This window comes from Gavia stellata, chromosome 30, assembly GCF_030936135.1.
Source record: "Gavia stellata isolate bGavSte3 chromosome 30, bGavSte3.hap2, whole genome shotgun sequence".
Lineage (NCBI taxonomy): Eukaryota > Metazoa > Chordata > Aves > Gaviiformes > Gaviidae > Gavia > Gavia stellata.
Genome location: NC_082623.1, coordinates 4809098 through 4810131, shown reverse-complemented (window position 1 = coordinate 4810131; position 1034 = coordinate 4809098).

Here is a 1034-nt window from a genome sequence, read left to right as displayed (position 1 = left end):
ACCGGTGCGCCGTGCCCCCGGGAAGCGGGGGCGCCTACGGCCGCGGCGGCGGCGGCGGGCGGCGCCCGGGCGGCCGCTGCGGGGCCCGCGGGCTGCGCGCCCCCGCCCCGCCCGCGCCTGCCCCGCCGTGCCCGGGCCGGGCGGCGGCTCCGCGCCGCGGCGGCTCCGCGCCCGCCGGCATCGGCATCGGCATCCCCGGCGCGGCCGCCGCCGGGGCCTGAGTGGCGGCGGCGCTGACCAATGGCGACGGGCGGCGGGCGGGGCCGGCGGCGGCGATTGGCGGCGGCGGCGCGGAGCTGTCGCGGCGCGCGGTGCTGCCGGGCCCGCCGCCCCCGGCCGAGCCGGTCCGCGCAGCGCGGAGACGGAGCGGCGCCCCGGCGGGCCGCTGCCCTGCCCCGGGGCGCTGCTTCGCCTTTTGTTTCCCCTTTTTAAATATATTTTTTGATTGCAATTAATCTTTTTATTTTTTTTCCTCGCCCCCCCGCGCTGGAGCCCGCCGCAGCTCCGCGGGCCCGGCGGTGCTGACCGGGCGGCGGGGCCGTCCCGCCGCGGCCGAGGCTCCGCCGCCGCTTTGCCTCGGTGCGGGCGTGGCTCCGGGCGAGGGCTCCGCCGGCCGCTGTCACCCGCCTGCTGCTCCCGAGACCCCCCGCCCCTCCCTGCCGGCCCCCGCCTGCCCCAGGCTGACCGGGGGTGGGCGGAGGCCCCGGAGAGGGGTCGGCAGCCGCGGGAGGGCGGCCCGGCGCGCTGGGTCCCCCCCACGGGAGGCCCGGCCGCCTCACGGGACTACAGCTCCCGGCGCCCCCCGCGCGGCGCGCAGGCTCTCTGAGCGGGTGAACTACAGCTCCCGGCATGCCTCGCTCCAGGGGTGCGCCCGGCCACCTCCCCCTTTGCCCCGCGGCGCCCCGATAAAGGTTCCGCGCCGCGCGCAGCGCCGTTTGCTGAGGCGCTGTCCCTGAAGAGGAAGGCGGCGGCGGGGGTAGGGGAGGCGGGAGGGGTGGGGGGGGAGACGAGAAAAGCCCGGCCGCCGGGGGCGC